The sequence below is a fragment of the Chiloscyllium plagiosum genome, unplaced genomic scaffold (assembly GCF_037043375.1).
Source record: "Chiloscyllium plagiosum isolate Xiang-an unplaced genomic scaffold, Cpla_swu_hap1 HiC_scaffold_39, whole genome shotgun sequence".
Lineage (NCBI taxonomy): Eukaryota > Metazoa > Chordata > Chondrichthyes > Orectolobiformes > Hemiscylliidae > Chiloscyllium > Chiloscyllium plagiosum.
The window spans coordinates 101298722-101316738 of record NW_028270177.1 but is presented as its reverse complement, the minus strand read 5'-3'; the positions used below and the strand labels follow the sequence as shown (position 1 = coordinate 101316738).

General features: G+C 45.2%; 1 non-coding gene across 1 annotated transcript; it reads left to right on the top strand.

Annotated features, from left to right (window-relative positions):
• Positions 1 to 17574: 17574 nt before the first annotated feature.
• trnag-ucc (transfer RNA glycine (anticodon UCC)) lies at positions 17575 to 17646 on the top strand. The gene has a single exon. It is a non-coding gene; the product is annotated as a tRNA-Gly (tRNA).
• The last annotated feature ends 371 nt before the right edge of the window (positions 17647 to 18017 follow it).

Here is an 18017-nt window from a genome sequence, read left to right as displayed (position 1 = left end):
CACGTTACTGCCAAGGAAAGGGCCATTCTCACATACCCACGAAGAGAGCTGGAACCCCTTGATCCCATTCTAGAACTGATTAATGCCGCTGGATGCTTGATTGTGTCTTGATTGTATCAATCACGGCCAGAGCTTGTGCCGTAACCCGGATCCAGCCAGGGGAGAGACGGACGGGCAAGGGAAGCTTGGAAAATAGAATGAGAGACTGCTGGTTAAATTTTTCGCATCAATCCTAAGAGATTCCTCAGCTGGAAGGAAATTAACCGGGGCTCCACCAGTTCACTTTTTTTCTGTCTTGTGGTTTCTGAGCATTTGCTTTGGATGTGTCTGCTTGTTTTGCGGTTGCTGACTGCATGTATTGTCAGTTTCAGGTATCTCGTCTAAGTGTGTTTATCCATCAGACAAGTGTTTGTTTACAGTGCAGTGAACGATTGTGCGCTCAGTAATCCCTTATTGCTTGACCTGTCAATCACTCACTGCTTGTGTGTTCTGTGAGTACTCCCTCTGTCTTTCCTCGAAAGCCGAAGTGCAATGCTTAGCAGTCAGCGCAGGACGTCCGGTACGCCATGGGGGCAGAGAATTCCACCCACTGCTGGGATGTGCTAGCTGGGCAATCCCAACTATGTGGTGAGAACGGCCCAGGAACGAAGTTGCACAAGACGATATTGAGGAGGCATGTAAGTTTCGATTCCCTACAGTGTAGAAACAGGCCCGTCGACCCAACCAGTCCACCCCGACCCTCGGAAGAGTAAGCCGTGCAGACCCATTTCCCTCCCGCCAATGCACCTGACACTATGGGCAAATTAGCACGGCCATTTCACCTGACGTGCACACTTTTGTGATTGTGTGAGGAAACAGGAGCACACGGAGGAGTCCCACGCAGACATGCGGAGAATGTGCAAACTGCACACAGACAGTCGCCCAAGGCTGAAATCGAAGCTGGGACGCTGGCGCAGTGAGGTAGCAGTGCTAACCATGCCGCCCTGTAAATACGTGAAAATCAAAATAAAGATAGGCGATGCTCTTGTTATCCTGGTTCACTGGCAGACACTGTGCTGAAAGAGACAGGGGATGGCGGTTACTTTACCCACTTTACAGGAGAATTTTACACATGTGCACAAGTAAATTGGCCATATGGGAGGTCCTTTAAAGTCGATAAGCTTGATTATTGTAGCACGGCCATTACGGGAGGGTACGTTGACCCCTCCTGTGACCCTCTATACATGCTGAAGTGTCTTGCAAAGTTTCGGCAGGTTGCCCAGCAGTGTCAGGCCGCGAAGGCGGAAGACTGCTGCAATAACAAGCGACACTGTGATCAAAATAATTCCAGATACAGCCACACCGCCTTATGCCCCACAGTACCCGAAATTTCCCATACTGGCTTCAAAGCCAGACCCGTTGGGCCTGAATGAAGTGGCTCAATTTTTTTGCAATGCATTACACAGCAAGCCCGCGATGGCACACATTAGCCGCCGGGCAGTATGAATCACCACTGCTGCCCAACACAAACGATAACTCCACACTCACAAGAAGACCGAGTGCTGCCGAAATTATCAGGGCACCAACTGTCAGTTTCCCCGCATCATGATTGGGTGCACTCCCCTGTATAAGACCTGGATCCACACAGAGGTCCGGGCCATGCGACAAGATGCCCCAGACCCGTTGAAGTGACTGCTCCCGTTCTACAATTGGGTCCTCGAAATTTCCTGTATTTTCAACTGTCGGTCCCAAGATGTGCAGACCGTATTACAGCTTGTGTATATGACCCACTGGGTGACCATTAGCCCTGTTATTGACATCCCCATCCAATCCTGGGACACCGCTTCAGACTGGGAAAAAGTGACTGGACAGCACGGTGCAGGATGCAAGAAAGGCCAGTGCAAGACGGCACGCCGATTTTGGGCTGTTATCCAGTGTCTGCAGAGCAGCAAGCATTTTCTCGATGTCATTGTCCGCTTCATGGAGGTCTGCGACTCCTCGTCCGACATTCCATTAGCAGAGAACGAAAAGCTTGCCGTGCAGACCTTACATATGCTCACGTTTTCACGTTGCACAATCGAACGACGAGCAGGACGGACACTTTAATTGTACTTAATAACTTGAACGGGAATGGGCTGCTCACTACACCAAAATCGACGGGGGCATTCGACTGGCTCGCACAACCTGACAACCACAGGGACACCGCCAGGCCAGTACAGCAAACTCGGGCAATTGAACGAAGGCAGTGCTGGAACAGTGTGAAATTAGAACACTGAGTGACACAGTGCTGGTCCAGGCAATGTCGCCCAGGGCCATCTACCCTCTCCCTCTCCCCTCAGGCACGACAGCAGTCCACCACACAACAGAGGCAGCTTCAACAGGCTGCCTACACTGTGGCTGATCCCTTCCCCCGTGCTCCAGAAACTAACTATGGCTATCGTGAGAGTGAGTTTTCACAGGCGATCTCAATATGTCTCTCAAACGCCCCGTCTGAAATTCCGATGATGGATGTGAAGGTGGTGTGGAGCTGGTCATTTCTTTTGTGTTGGATACTGGGTCTGTCCAACCGTCTGCGGCTTCCGACTCGGAAAATTACCTGAGTTGCAAGACCCTCTGCACTGTACGGTTTTTGAGAATACCCATAAGAGACCCACTCTCCTAACCCATTAACTCCAGTGTTGGCCCTGCCACTGCGACTGATGCTGCTATTATTTCAGTCTCTTGCCCAGTCGCCCTCCTGAGCCGGCAGACCTGATGTAAATTGAATGCCAGTATCCACTGTTCCTCTGAGGATCTTACATTAGAGAACCTGTCGTCCATTATTCCATGCTGTGGGCAATAATTTCACACAGCCCTGAACCCTCTGACCAGATAAGCTCCTGATGCTCTTGGTCATGCTCCAATTCGCCTATCTGCGCTCTTCTCGATCCCGACTTGCCCTGTTGTCAATGGCCCCTTTCTATCGACAGTTCACTGACTCCCTGCTCCCAGTGGGGTGCGCAATTGACGGTATTGAGTTGTCATGCATCCCACCAGAATTAATTGAAAATAGCGACACACCACGGTGATATGTAATAACAAAGTAGATACTTGTGTAATCTAAGGACTTCAAGGTGACCTTCTTAGTAAATGCGGGTGCTATGATGTTGTTGTACCTCTGCATTGACAGCTAAAGTGACGTCAAGCTGCTATCTGTTTTCTCTGTTGGTTTTGATCATTCGGGCTCTCCTCTGATTGCCTGTGGACGACAGGGTGCCGACAAACTGGGTCCTATCTGCGTGGTTTCTGCTGTAATTTTCAGAGGGGATGAGCAGCTGCTGTTGGTCACGGGAAGTGACTGTGAGGCCCCCAACCCCCACTCCCCCGAAACCACACAACTCCCCATAATCCAGTTATTGCAGTCAGCAGCTGATCTACCCTGTCAGGACACACTGGATCCTCCTTACCCTGAACTTTTTAAAGGACAGTCTGCTGCCATGGATTTGCCAATGGCTGGATATGATGTGTTTTGCTTTCAATTTCACTTTCATCTCTGGCCACATGTAAGTTCTTCAGTTTAAGCTTGTAAACCTTCCAGAAAATGTCCGCTCGCTGATCCCTTTTTGTCAACTTAACCAGGTTACCCACGCGTACACACCACCTCAGCACTCTCTACTTGAACTTGCCCACATTGACTTATTGATCTTCTCCAGCCTTGTTCCTGTGCCCAAGCACCCTGCAGGAACTTTAATGAATCAGGTAGCAATCTGAATCTAATTGATGTTAAATGTTTGTTCGTAGCCAATGTCTCTCCAGAGCTGTTGTTTGAAAGTATAGGTAACAGCCTTTAAATATGATTGCTGCATTCTCTGAACCGGAACATCCTCTGCCCACATTGATTGAACGACGCCCCCTCCTGACCGACCGTTAATTGACCAGTTCTGACAATGTTGCATTCAAGACTTTTCCTACCTTGCCCATGTGGCCACACCTCCTGATTCCAATCCTGGTCCCAGCATTTCATAGCTTCCAGTAATACTTTGGCACTTTTGCTCAATTCCACCACAAACCCCATTCCCGACCTATTACTATGTGCTTCCAAGCAACTTTGGACAAGAAAGTTGGGATGCAGATGTTCTGTTTTGCACCCTTATCATTTTGTTATCTCATCATTCATGCACTTCCATTTTGTTTTCGTTCCCTCCGGTTCTTCAGAATTTGCAAATGACACAAATTGAAAATGCAGGAAACAGGGAAGAGAAGAGTAGCAGAATTTAGGAGGATACATGCAGAAGTTAGTTCTATTCGGTCTGAGGATGAAAGTGGTCCACAGGATTCCTGATATCCTCACAATGAACTAGTCAGAGCCAGACTTCCTTATTGTTAGTGGCCAATTAATATGAAGCACGGAGTATCAGTGAAACAGACACGAGAGAGGCGAGAGCTTTCTGTTTGTCATAAAGAGCAAAACAGTCACGTAATGACCGTGGGGGAGAGACATTTCCTGTATTTAATCAAAATCACACCCTGACATGGCGAACCCTCCAACTACCTGAGGGATTGTGATTTGTAAAGCATATTCCACGTGAAGCTTGTTCAGAATCAATCACAGATTTTTTAAAATATGCAATCTTCTAGATTGATCCTGAAGGCAGAAGTTTTAGAGACACTGCAGAAAAGATTTACCACCATGCTTCCAGGACTGGAGGGCATTTTTCTTATCAAGTATTATTGAGGGGCCGAGGGCTTTTCTCATTGGAGTGAAGAAGGATGCGGGGTGAATTGATAAAGGTGTATATGATGATAAGAACCACAGATAGAATGAATAGACAGAGACCTCTTCCCAGTACAGAAAAGTCTTCATAAGGGGGCATAATTTAAAAGTGATTGGAGGAAGATTTCGGAGAAATGAGAGGGAAGTTCTTTCTATGCACCGACCAGAATCTGTGGTGGTGGTAGTTCAATCAGATGCATTATGGATATTTATGCGACTCTTGGATAGGCACATGGAAGATAGGTTATGCAGATTAGTTTGATCTTAAAGTAGATTAACCAATCAGCACCTCATCGAGGGCTGAAGGGCCTGTAATGTACTCTTCTGTATCAATTGTCCTCCACGTTATTGACTCCACTGTCAGTTAAAGTTCTGATACCATATATCCCCCTGAACGATAACGTTTAAGAACTTCTCACCATTTTCAACGGGATCATTCAGTTTCTGTTCGATTCCTCCGACAAACGTGAACAAATTTTGTAATTGTACCATTCTCTACCACGACCTCTGGAGAGCAAGTGGGAATACAGCGTTGAGATAGGGAATCAGGCATGATCACATTGAATGGAGAGCAGGCTGTAGGGGCTGAATGGCTTCGTCCTGCTCCTGGTTTCATTTAGCTAAATGTCCTCTTCAAAATCTCATCCTAAAAAGTATCAGTGATTACATTGGGGAAGCACATCAGCAGTTATTTTCGTTGAGATTTTCCTGCATCTTGAAAATTTGATTTTTCTTTGTAGTGACGATGAACAGTCAGTCTGAGAATCAAAGTGGTCCTCAGGACTCCTGATGGCGTCTCAGTGACAAATTTCATAGGAACACTTTCTTATTGTTAATGACCAATCGCATGCAATAAAGAGAGACACTTCATGGAACTTCCGGATTGTTCACGGACCCTGGATGTTAATTTTCTTTGTGGTTTACAGACTATATAAGTGTAGAGGAATTACACTGGATATCCGTAAGTAAAGTGAGGATGGATATTTATAAACCCTGCCAAAAAACCTTAAGGGTATCCGAAAATGTTTTAAACGTAATTGAGCGGTTTTGAAATTTATTCAACATTGTCGAGGGAATGGGAGATAATTTCAGAAACCGAGAGAGACTCACAGACACAGATAGAGAGCCACAGCCACAGGTGCAGGATAAGATTGCCCTGGAGGTGTTTCGGAGCTCACTCTGTGACCCACAATAGGCAAGGCAGCAACAGATGGAATACAGTCATTTTCTGGTTATATGGACGATGTTTTGTTTACTATCTGGCACAGTATTGTCCCTGTCCTGGGAGGGTTTGATGTGGAAAATGTAAAGAGGGATTTATTCTTTATCTTACTCAGTGCTGTTCCTGTCCCGGGAGTGGTTGATGGGAACAGTGCAATTGGGCTTTAAACTGTACTGAAACCTATGCCTGTGCTTTTCTGTTAGAGATTGATGGGGACAGTGTCGGGTGCTTTAAACAAAACTTAACCTCATGCTGAACGTGGCCTGAGATTTCAAAAGGTTCCAGTCTATTGTTGGATTACTCGACATTGAACCTATTTATAGATTCCAGAAGCAACAACGATATTTTCTCCCTATCTAATCCTGCAGTTCCTGTCATTGACTCTCAAACTTTCATCATTTTAGTCTATTCAAAATTCCAGGGATACAGTCCTGGGCTTGTGTCATTTCCATGGCCATTGAACCCGTGCCGTCCAACTATAGTTCTGCGAATCTACGCTGCATTCATTTGCACATGAACTCCCAAGTCCCCAACCCGTTCTTGCCTTTCCCTCTTTATAAAGTCGCTGTCAGCGCTGTGCTGACATGAAATGGCAACCTGAAACAAACCTATAATGGCTACTGTCACTTTTGGAATCATTTGTCCTGGTTTGGCAGATTAAAACAAATCGTACACTTTATACATTTTCATCTCTCGGCCTCCTGCAGATGAAATAAACTAGGATGTCAATCGATGCAATTTCGATGTAAGAGGAGGGATAATCTAAACCAAATGGTACAATGGTAAACTGGATGCAGGAACAGAGAAGCTTCAGTTTGAGTCTGAATTCTGTCAGCACAGGTGAGGGGCAAATGTGTGAAAAGCTTTTTTTTCCATTCATACATTCTGACATTGTAGAAATGTTAATTTACAATTTTTTTGTAAAAGCAGGATATGGAGAACTCTGTTTCAAAATTTCCATTGATTAAGATGCAGATTCCAGAATCCTTTTAAAGTCCGTGCCCTGAGATTTTTAAGAATCTGTCTAACTTTCCAAACTTCACGACAAAAATACGATAGTAATATGACAGGTCAGCTACTGAATTGTATGTGCGTGGTCTTGTTCAGAATCTGTCAGAGATTTAGCGTGGAGTAAGATGTATTTTATCCAGATAACAGGCATTTATCAAGGACCAGCCTGACGTAATTTGCCTTCAAAGTTTGTGTTCTGTAAAAATAAAGAAATTGATTTACCATTAAGCAAGCCTCTCGGATTGTGCATCATTAGTACACATTTGTGAAAGAGCTGTGTATGTGAATGAGCTAGTGTGGCTTTGAGGTGTCTGTGACTGATTGACTGAGAGTTGGTGGCTGAGATTGGCTGAGTGAGAGGTTGTGTTCGAGTGTGAGATTCTGAGATTGGGAGTTTGCAATGCTCTACTGTGCGTGTGACTGATCATGTGTGACTGCATGACAGTGTGTCTGTGCGTATGAGCTATGTAAGAGATTGGGATAGACACTGTAGAGGCAGCTTTACTCTGTAATCTAACACACAGCTTCCCCTGACACGGGAGTGTTTGTGGACATATCTGTACATTGTATGCAACCCTATTTTTCCCGGACCCTGGGAGGTTTAGTTGGAGAAAGTGTACAGGGAAATGTACTCTGCCTATAAGCCAGTGATATAACTATGCTAAGTGCATTTGATAGGGACAGTGTGGGGATAGGGGTTGACTTCGTCATTATCTAATTCCACGGTGAACATGGTCTGGGAGTTAGAAAAGCTGAAGTGCAGAAACAGCTTTACTCTGAACTTAACCCCATTCACTACCTAAATACAATCTGACAGAACTGCAGATGCTGTCAATCAGAAACAAAACCAAAAGTTACTGAAAAATCTCAGCAGGTCTGGCAGCATCTTTGAAGAGAAATCAGCGTTAAAGTTTCAGGTCTGGCTCAGATAAATGGTGACCAGATACGACGTGGTAACTCTGATTTCTCTGTTCAGATGTTGCCAAAACTGCTGAGCTTTTATCAGCAATTTATTTTTTCCCTATTCTCTCCCTGTTCTACGAATTGCTCGCCTCAATTCGCTTAGAGACTTTGTTCTGCTGTACATCAGCTTGCTGACAACACATGGAATTCCAGTCTCTCACTCAGGCTAGAGTAAATGAATATATAATCCCAGCGGTGTGGAATTCCCCTGCCCTATCACTGTACATTTCCCTGACTCATGCACCTAACCTTCACATGTCTGATCACGATGGGCAATTTAGCATGGCCAATATTACTTAACCCGCACATGTCGAAGCAAACCAGACCATCCGAAAGAACCCCACGCAAACACGGGGAGAACTTACAAACTCCATTTACAGTCGCATGCTACTGGAATCAAACACGAGTCCCTGGAACTCTGAGGCAGCAATGCTAACCACTGAGTCACTGTGCCACCCAAACAGTTATGTTTAAAATTGGGACTGGGAATACAAAAAGCTGCAGTTTAATTTCTGCGACATTCAGTTTCTCCACAAATAAAGTTTTATGGAGTACATCAGTTCAATAAGGCAGTTCACTACCACCTTCTCAAGGGGTGATGGGAATGAGGGATAAATGCTGAGCCCAGCCAGTGATGCTCGTGTGCGATGAACAAACGAAAACCTCATCCCTTTGCCTTGCTAATACCTTGCTGCCCCTGCAGATTAACTCAATGTGTTTTAATATCCCAGGACACACAGATCCCTCTCTACGTCAGAGTCCTATAACATCGCCCCATTTAAACTAAAGTCTCTGTCGATTCTCCCTGACAGTCTCCACTTTGTACTGTAATGGACAGGGCTTTGCCCATTCACTTACCATCGCTACATCAATCTGTTTGACAGCAGCTTACTTCCACTTCACAATTTACTTGTAAACTAGTTTCACCAATAACATACTCAGTTTTTAGATCAAGACTGACTTGAGCAGATGACTTTTGGAAATCTCAAAATCCTTCTGTCACTCTCTGTTCCTTATTCAGTGTGTCTGCCTGTTTCGCTCTGCTCGCCCAGAATATCTGTGAATTGCCACATTCATCCGCTATCATTTTGGAGATGCTTCATGGTGTCCATATCTCCTGTACGATCACAGTAAAACGTCTTCACCTCCCCAGGCCCAAGTCCTGGTCATAATTGCCAAACTGTCCACATATTTGGTGACGCCATCACTTTAACTCTCCCGATTTGTGTCCAAGGTTGTGGACAATGATGTTGAATCAATTAATAAGCTCCAGATTAAAGGAGTACTTGACTGAAAATAAATACAGTTCTACTAAGGGACTGTAAAAAAAAACATCGTGATTTCCAAACATCAAAGCTTCATTAAACAATCCTGGATGTCAGATAAACAGGACATTCACACACCTGGGTCAGACTCAAGACTCAATCCCCCCGACACAGAAAGTTTCCTGTATCAAACAACATATGGTATTGGAATCAAATGCAGTTTTTGTGAGCAGGACATAGCACATGGGTTGAGGAGAATTGTCCATGTGGATGTTACGAATCAGGAATCTAATTTAGAATCCAAACTGAACAGAAACATTCCAGTAAAGAACTCTGTGATGAAGTTCTGGAATACATCTATTTTCGTTGAAAATGGGAACCCTCTTGGATAACAATCGAGAATTATTGCGTGTGCGTGTGTGTGTGCGTGCCCGCGCGCGCGTATGCACGTGTGTTTCTGTGGTGATAGTTGGGAGTGAGTTAAATTTCTATCACTTCTCAGATTATACATATCTTCAAAATGTTTGGTTAGGCATCATCGAGGGAACTTTACTCTGTATTTAACCCTGTGTTGTCAATTGATCTCACAGCTTCCTATATACTGTTTTCAAGGCTCCATCCGCTGCCACATCTTATATTTGCTGGTATCCTTTTCAGAGTGTCCTTCAGCCACTCAGTGACATCCCAGACTCAGGGAGGCAGCTGGTGTCGCATCTGCACTGTCACAGACATCTGCCTGATGTCCGAAAAATGCAATCCCCTTATCACTATTGCTCTCCCACATCTTTTGTTTTCTCCATTAATTAAATTCAGAGAAGGTTCATTTAAACTCGGAAGCAACAGTAACTTTTCGATTTGAAAATGGAGGGAGGCAGAAAACAGGGCCACTGCTGAAATTCTGTCCAAGCAACAATGTTCAAACATTTCATCGTTCTGTGGTTCCTAACATTTATACATTTCCTGTACTATAGTATTGAAGTATTTCAGGGGGTTGGTGCTGCCTTGTTACGGAATGATGAAATGAGAATAAATGACCTATTTCTCCAAAAATATCTAGTTGCTTTCATTCAGAAAGTGGTTGCTGGTTCCTCTCGCGCCGACCAGAGGGGATCGCTCTCCCTCACCTCACGGCCCTGGCACGAGTCACCTGTTGCCTCCTCTCGCTTCCTCGGTGTCAGACTTTCCCCGCTAGTTGTGGCCATTCTTTTTGTGACGTCACTGCGCAGCCGCTTGCGCCGTTGCGTCTTTCAGGGCATTGTGAGACTGGTAGAAATAATAGAATGTACAGGGACAGGAGCAAAGTGTCCCAGAGAGAAAAAATCTGCTGCTTGTACAGTGACACTGCGAAGCCAGCAGAGGGCGGTATTTTATCACTTTAAACAAAAGAGGGACAGACAGTGACAGAGAGAGTCAGATACATTTCTTCATCAAATTTTAATTAATTCATTGATTGATCAACTCACGTTAATACTTCTGGTAATATTGAATCGACACCCTCACTCCCAGGCCTCCCTCCCCTGTTTTGGGTAGTTCTTGTGCAGGTGGCCCTCTTCCTCACAACATTTGCAGCTCTTGGACTCCTTGTGCTCCTTACTCTGATATACTCCTCTTTGCAGTTCCTGCTGAGGTTCATTTTACAGTCGGCTACCATACATCCAGAAGAATGTAAAGTCTCACACACTCTCATTACTAGGATGAATATTTGAATCACAAGCATTCATATTACCTGTGTGGTATTTCAATAGTCCCATGCATTGCTGAAACCTTCAGGACGATGGGCTTATAGCCGAGAACTGGGATTTGTGTGTGTGGATCTTCATTGTCTGATAGGACCATTCGTTAATATGTTTCCCTCTGAGCTATAAAGAACAAATGAACACAAGAAATAGGAGCATGAGTCTGGAATTCGGCTCCTCGAACCTGCTCCGATTTTTAATACAATCATGGCCGATCTCATTTACGAAGTGCTTTAAGAGGTTAGGAATGGCAAACATTAACTCCCAGATTGCTGAGATCCTCGATAATTCGCCACGATTGTAATCGATCCATGCAGACCCCATCTCTCTGGCACTTCACTCATCTCTGGAACATCTGGATAACATGGACACCTCCATCAGACTTCTGTATATTGGCTTTAGCTCTGCCTTGAAGACCCTAATGCCAACAAGACTCATCGACATTTCTGAGTCCTAGGACTTTCCTCACATCGAGAACAGGATCTTTGACTTTCTGACCTGCAGATCACAATGAATGAGGAGAGTTGGAAACTCCTCCTCTTCAATAATACACAATACTGCTGCCCTTCAAGACTGTGTACTCAGCCCCCTTCAATATTTCTTACCCTCTTATGAGTGTACAGAAAAATTCAGCTCTAACTCCATTTACAGATTTACTAATGACACCACGATAGTGGGTAGGTCTCAAAACCGACCTAGATTACACCTCCTCCCACCCAGCCCTGTGTAAAAACGCCATCCCATATTCTCAATTCCTTCACTTCCTCCGCATCTGCTCCCAGGTGGACCAATTTCAATACCGAACAACCCCGATGGCCTCCTTCTTCAAAGACCGCAATTTCCCCTCAGACGTGGTTGACGATGCTGTCCACCACATCTCCTCCACTTCCCGCTCTTCCGCCCTTGAACCCCGCCCCTCCAATCGCCACGAGGACAGAACCCCACTGGTCCTCACCTACCACCCCACCAACCTCCAGATATCGTATCATCCTTCATCATTTCTGCTACCTCCAAACAGACCCCACCACCAAGGATATGTTTCCCTCCCCTCCTCTATCAGCGTTCTGGAAAGACTCCCTCCGCGGTTCCCTTGTCAGTTTCACAACCACCACGAACTCAACCTCCACTCCCAGCAACTTCCCCTGCAACCGCAAGAAATGCAAAACTTGCGCCCAAAACTCCCCCTCACTGCCCTCCAAGGCCCCAGGGGATTCACCTGCACCTCAATACACTACATTTACTGCATCAACTGCACCCGATGTGGCCTCCTCTACAGTGCGGAGACAGGCCGCTTACTGGCGGAGCATTTCAGAGAACCCCTCTGGGACACCCGCACCAAACAACCCAGCTGCCCTTTGGCTGAACACTTTAACTCCCCCTCCCACTCCGCCAAGGACATGCAGGTCCTTGGCCTTCTCCATCGCCAGACCATGGCAAGATATGCCTGGTGGAAGAGCACCTCATCTTCCGCCTAGGAACCCTCCAACCACTAGAGATGAATGCAGATATCTCCAGCTTCCTCATTTCCCCTCTTCCACCTTATCTCAGTGGCAACCTCGGACTCTGCACCGCCTTCTTGACCTGCAATCTTCTTCCTGACCTCTCCGCGCACTCACTCTCTCCGACCTATCATCCTCACCTTAACCTCCTTCCACCTACGCATTCCCAACGCCCCTCCCCAAGTCCCTCCTCCCTATCTTTTATCTTAGCCTGCTTGGCACACCTTCCTCATTCATGAAGAAGGGCTTATGCCCGAAACGTCGATTCTCCTGCTCCTTGGATGCTGCCTGACCTGTTGCGCTTTTCCAGCAACACATTTTTCAGCTCTGATCTCCAGCATCTGCAGTCCTCACTTTCTCCTACAGGAAATAGAGCTTAGTGACATGGTGTAAAGACAACAATCTTTCCCTCAATGTCAGCAAAACAGGGAACTGGGTATTGACTTCATGAATTGGACTGAAGGACACACACTGGTCTCTGTCATTGGTGCTGATTTGGAGGTGATGGACAGCTTCAAGTTCCGAGTAATAAATATCACAAACAATCAGTCTATCCTTGTCAACTCTACAGCCAAGAAAGAACATCAATGCATCTACCACCTCAGACGGGGAAGAAAATTTAGCATCTTAGCAATGACTCTGATCAATTTTAATATTTCACTGCAGAAAACATTCTATCCAGACGCTTCGTATGGTAACTGCTCTGGCCGTACTGCAAGAAATTGCAGAGATGCGTGTATCTAACCCAATCGAACACGCAAATCACATTTCCTTCCATGGACTCGGTCTTGAATTCCCACTGCTTCAGGAATGCAGCCAACACAATCAAAGGCCCCTCCCACCACCGCAATGTCTTTCCAACCTCTTCCATCGGACAGAAGATGCAAATCTTTGAAAATACGCACCAATGGATTCAGGAACAATTTCTTCCGTGCTGTTATCAAACTTATGAATGGACCTGTCATATATAGAGTTGATCCTTTTCTGCACCTGTTTAAAAGCTGTGAAACTATATTAAACTGATGTCCTTATGTAAGGTATGATTTGTGCTGGAGAGAATGCAACACAATATGCTTCACTGTTTCTCAGAATGCATGACTATCATAAAACATGCAAAATCAATCTGCATACCACGCATCTGGGTCTAGTCTGCTCGATAACACTTTAAACCTATGTCTCCTGTTGTCTGTGTAAAAGACTTCCATTATCCATTACTTCCATGCCTGTCATAATTTCGAAAGGATCTATTTCGTATCCCTCAGCCTCGACGTTCATATGAAAGAAATGATTTATTATATTGTCCCGTATCATTTATGATGGGAGCTGGCAGGACTACAGATATTATGTCTGATCCGTGAGTGCTGAAGTCAGTTAGCCTTGTCTATCCGTTGCTTCTTTTGGTTTCTGGCATGCAACATTTCTGTGTCGTAGCTTCACCAGGTTGACACCTTACGTTTAGATATACCCAGTGTATGCACTCATAGAACATAGAACATAGAAAAGTACAGCACAGAACAGGCCCTTTGGCCCACGAGATTTAATCCTAATGTCAAATATAGTAACTTAACCTACGCACCCCTCAACTCACTGCTATCCATGTACATGTCCAGGAGTCGCACCAATGTTCCCAATGATTCTGCTTCCATGACCACAGCTGGCAACCGATTCCATGCATTCACAACTCTCTGCGTAAAGAACCTACCTCTGACATCTCCTTTATACCTTCCTCCTCATATCGTCAAACTATGACTTCTCATACCAGTCAATCCTGTCCACGGGAAATGTCTCTTCCTATTGATTGTATCTATTCCACACATTATTTTCTATCCCTCGAACAGGTCTCCACTCTTCCTCCTTCTCTACAGAGAGAAAAGTCCGAGCTTATTCCAACTTTCTTCATAAGGCAAGCCCTCCAGTCCAGGCAGCATCCTGGTAAACCTTCTTTGCGCTTTCTCCGAAGCCTCGGCATTTTCCTATAGTAGGGAGACCAGAACTGGATACAATATTCAAAGAGTGGTTTCACCAGGGACTTGTAGAACTGCAGCAAAACCTCGCAGCTCTTAACCTCAATCCCCCTGATTGAAAACCAGTACTCCATATGCTTTCTTAATAACCCTATCCACTTGGGTGGCAACTTTGAGGGATCTATGTACTTGCATATCCAGATCCCTCTGGTCATCCACACTGCCAAGGAACCTGTCTTTAAGCTTATATTCAGCATTCGCGTTCCTCCTTCCAAAATGCATCACTTCGCGTTTATCCAGGTTGAACTCCATCTGTCATGCCCAGATCTGCATCCTATCTATGTTGCGCTGCAGCCTGAAGTAGCCGTCTATATGTTCTCCATAATGAGGTAGAATTAACTTGCAGTGCAGCTTGCTCAGCACCACAGTCACAAACATTCTCTGTCTCCACCATCCACACTCAGTAGCAGTGGAATACACCACTGACAAGATGCACTGTAGAAATTCCCCAAAGTTCCTCACAGAGCAGCTTCCCGAACCACAACATTATCGCGTGGAACACTGAGCACAGCAGATACATGGGACACCAATTGACAATTCCACACCAAGCCACTAGCCACCCTGGCTCGGAAAAACGTCTCAGTTCCACAAGTGCCATTCGTTGGAAATCCTCGAACTCCCTCCCTTACATCATTATGGGTTTATCTGGACAAAATGAATGGCAGCAGTTCAAGATGCTAACTCATCGTCAACTTCGCCAGAACAATTATATCTAAGTAATACGTGGTAACCCAGCGGCAATGAGCCAAACACATTAATGAACCACAAAATAAAGGTCACTGTTTGAAACACACGTGCTCCAATGCTGAGCTTTTGTGTCCCTATTCGAGAAAATTGAAATACGATTTCATTTGAATGCAACAAATTCTGAACAGTCTTCAGAGGGTAGATGGTGAGAAATTGATCCTGTGAGTCTGGGTATCTGAAACACGATAACACAGTCTCAGGAGTTGCGGAAAAGCTCAGCAGGTCTCACAGAATCTGCGAAGAGAAGTCAGTGTTGAAGTTACATCATTTACAGATTTTTTGATTATTATTGACACACCCTCAGGGTAAGGGCAGGTTATTTGGGAATGAGATGGGGAGGGAGCCATTAACTCACAGGCCTCTGAGTCTTTAATATTCTCTGTCCCTGACGATTGTTGATGCACCCTCATTGATTGCATTTCAGATTGGAAGACACAGGTTGCTGGTTTCTCAGGGAGTCACGGGATATGTGGATTGCACAGGAAACTGGATATGAAATCTAAGTTTAGCTTTGATTGGATTGACTACTAGAACAGAATGAACATGTTAAACAGGCTCTCATTTTTTCTTCAGCGTTAACCCCATTCCAATTGTTCAGTAATTATTACTTTTCTAACTTCCTACCGCTCTGCTGAATTCCCCTACTCTCATAACACATGAGATAACCTTTCCCTTCTCTCGGCAGATGTTGCATGACCTTATCAGATTCCTCTGAATGGCCTGTGTTTATTTCAGAGATAAATTATAACTCCATATTCCTGTTTTTGTGAGAAAAAACATTCTCCAACCCGTTTCCTTTAATTCTATTTGTTCACAGAGAAAGGAGGCATTGATCTGTCCAAATGCATTACATGCTCATGAGGGCATAAATATATTGTGATGATTTTTAAAATACAATATATTAAACATAATGAAATTCATGATGAAAACACGAGACCCAATTCGATCTTTAAGGGGCAGGAATTCAGTCATGCGAGGTGAAAGTGAGGACTGCAGATTCTGTAGATCAGTGTCAAGATTAGAGTAATACAGGAAAAGCAAAGCAGGTCAGGTAACATCCGAGGAGCAGGAGAGTCGACATTTCGGGCAAAACACCATCATGGAGAATGAGGCTGGGAGTGTCCATCGTGGACAGATAAATGGGAGGGAGTGGGGCTGCGGAGAAGGGAACGGAGAGCGCAATTGATGGATGGAGGTTGGTGTAAAGGTGATTGGTCGGAGAGGACGGTGGAGCGGATAGGTGGGAAGGAAGATTGGCAGGTCGGACAGGCCATGAGGATGGTGCCGAGCTGGCAGGATGGAACTGGGATAAGGTGGTCAGAGGAGGAAATCAGATAAATGGTAAAGGCCACATTGATGCCCTGGGGTTGGAGGTTCCTGAGGAGGAAGATCAGGTGTTCTTCCTCCAGGCACCGGGTGGTGAGTGGTGATAAAGAAGTTCCAGGTCCTGCATGTCCTCGGCAGATTCGGAAGGGGAATTCAATTCTCCCTCCGCCAGTTGTTGTTTTGTATGTTGCTTCTGACCCATCACAACACAGATCTGAGTGAATGTGCAAACAACCGCTGTCTGTACATTTCACTCAGAATAATGTCAATAACCGGACGGATTAAAACAAAATGCAAACTGTGTTGAATGCTGGATGAAGGGAATCATGTTACTGTAGAGCCTTTACAGCACTGAGATCAGGCTTTCGGCCCATCATTCACAAACCAGTCTGCACTCCCTCTTGAAACCTCTCCAATTACCCAGATCCCTGTCTGATTGAAGACTGTGTGGAGTTTGCACATTCTCCCCTGGTCTGCGTGAGTTTCCTACGGGTGCTGCAGTTTCCTTGCACAGTCCAAAGATGCGCAGGTTAGGGTGGATTTGCAACGCTCTATAGTCAATAGTGTCCAGGTGAGTGTTGGTTATATGGTTAGCCATGAAAAATGCGGGGTTACAGGAATAGCGGAGAGGGTGAGACTTGGTGGGATGCATGAAGAGCCAAATAGCCTGTTTCTACACTGTAAGAATTTTATGATCCTATACTCCATCCCATCTATATCTGTGGATGAAGAGGACTATCACCTGATCAAACATCCCCTTCAATGAGTCAACGTTTGTTTTCTATCTGACAAAGAACTGCAGATGTTGCAGATCTGAGAAACAGCACAAAAATTGCTGGGAAACTCAGCAGGTCCGGCAGCATTTGTGGGGAGTGAACCTTTTGGATCCAGTGATTGTTCTTAAGGGCTGAAGGCTTCTGGTTCTGATGTTTTCAGACCTGTTGACGTTTTACAAGCAATTTCTTGTTTTGCTTTCAGCCCCAGTTCAGTTGGTGACTATCACGGCCTTGTTATGTGTGTTTGGGAAAAGGGGCAGTTTAGCACCTAACGCGGTGGTGGTGTAATCGTGAGCATAGCTGCCTTCCAAGCAGTTGATCTGGGTTCGATTCCCGGCCATCGCAGTGTTGTGACTTTTCCTGTGGTTTTGCACGGAAAAGTCTTGAGCACCAACGTTGCATTCTGTGGCGAAATGGATTTGTCAGGTTTCTTTAGGGTTTTCATGCCGGTGTTTCCTGTTAATTGCCGTGACAATCCGGGCAGCGTTGCTCTAAAGCTTTCCACTCTGCTGTCCATTGCTTATTTGAATATTGTTCGCAACATAAGGTTCGTTTTGTTTTGTTCGAAAAGTGAGAGATTGCTATCGTCAGAAACCTGAAATAATTACAGAACCTGCTGGAAATTCGGAACAGATCCAACAGCTTCTATCGTGGACAGGAAGGAGGTTTAAATGCGTAAAATTTCTTCAAGGTTAAAATACATTTGCACCTCAAAA